The sequence below is a fragment of the Octodon degus genome, unplaced genomic scaffold, assembly GCF_000260255.1.
Source record: "Octodon degus isolate 3935 unplaced genomic scaffold, OctDeg1.0 scaffold00040, whole genome shotgun sequence".
NCBI lineage: Eukaryota > Metazoa > Chordata > Mammalia > Rodentia > Octodontidae > Octodon > Octodon degus.
The window spans coordinates 2,485,029-2,486,787 of NW_004524616.1; positions in this window are offsets into that span (position 1 = coordinate 2,485,029).

Here is a 1,759-nt window from a genome sequence, read left to right on the forward strand (position 1 = left end):
CAGTTCTGTGACATTATCCAAGTTCTGTGCCAGGTAGCCCCTGCCAAGTCTGCAATAGGATTAGTGCTGGGTCCAGGATGACTTTAGCCTCCAGAAGTGAAAGCTGGGGCCAGAGTCTGCAGGCAGCAACTTTCTCTGTGTGCTTCAGCAGCCTCCTCATGTTTCCTCACAATGTGCATCTCTGTGTTGCCATCCCACTTGCTGTGGTGCCTGCCGATAGAGACAGCCTGAGGCTCATCCCAGTCCCATTTGCAGTCCTGTGCACACACAACTTACACACCCTTCTCTGCACTGCCCTGCATCTCCTTCTGCTCACCTCCCTGGGAGTGGATTGGGGAAGAGATAACTTTTTACTTGTTGGAATGCTGCGGCTTAAGGCTGCTTAAGTCAGGCACTGCTGGAAGCAGGGAAGGAGAGATGATTCTGTTCCATAAAACCACCTTCACCATGCTGATGTGGTCCCTAATCTTTTTGTCACTAGAGGTACCATTTAACCTCTATTGCAGGCAAGTAGAAACACTGAAATGACATCCAGGATTTGGGGGTGGATATATTCCTGTTGATGGGCATTGATCAGGATCATTTCCAGAATATTAGGCCCTGATCTCTGGTGGCCTAGAGCTTATGTGGGATAAGCAAGCAGGAAGTACAGAGGCAGAATGGGTGTCAGTAGGGGATTGGCTTATACATCATGCATCATAGTGAATAGCTGTGCACCCCAGTGAACAGCACTTTCTAAGAGACAGGAGCAACCAGAACTGGAACAGAAATTATTACCTGGGCAGCCAAGAAAACGAAGTATATGGTGTTGAGGGAAGGGGTGCATTTTCTGTTACAACCATGGTGTACAGAAAAAAAAAAAAAAAAAAAAGAATAACAAAACCGGGGATCTAATGGGGAGGGAGTAGATTCCTGGTCTCTCTCCCTTGTATGTGTGGTGGGTGGGGGGTAAAATTCACTGTCAGACTGAAGCATCCCCTATTTGGAGAAAGGTGAAAGGCGAAAGGGGCCTTATACCCCAAATTTACCCTGCATGCCTTGGGCTTGCCGTACTGCTGCAATCCGTCAGCTGACTGGGAGCTTCCCATAATAGCTGCTTCTGCTCCATGTGCAGGCAGCTTTCCCACAGGCAGTGTCGCAGGCAACTTCACTGCTTTATAAAGTCTATACCTATGTTTTGCTTGACCTACAAGTCTCTTATTTCAGATTGGTTTTGGGGCCCATATGTATGTCCCTCCCTTTCTTCCAATTACCTTGTTTTTAAATGATTTTCTCCAAGTTACTCCAACATGGCTCCTCCTCCTCCTCCATGTTGAATAGGCTTACACCTGAGATTTAGAAGTCATCTTCTGTTCTTTCCCTGCCCCAACATTCATTGTCTCTCCAACTTATGCTAATTTTATGACCTAAGTAGCCTTCACATCTCTGCTTCTCTATTTCCATGAGCTATGTTAGTTCAGACATTGTACCAGACTAAGGTTTTATCCTCTTAGTCTACCACTTTGTTCCTAGCCTAACACCAAAATCTCTTCTCACTGAAGACAGTTATCTTGCTATATTATACATCTCATCATCTTGATTCTGATTTAAACCATCTTTCTTTCAATCATTCATAAGATACAAATTCATCAGCCTAGGGCATAACATCCTCCATGACCTTGATGTGATCCAGCTTTAATAATTAGTAAAACTTCAGATGCAAGTGACAGAAACACCTCTCAAATAGGATTAATCAAGGAGTACTTATTGGCTTACAAAA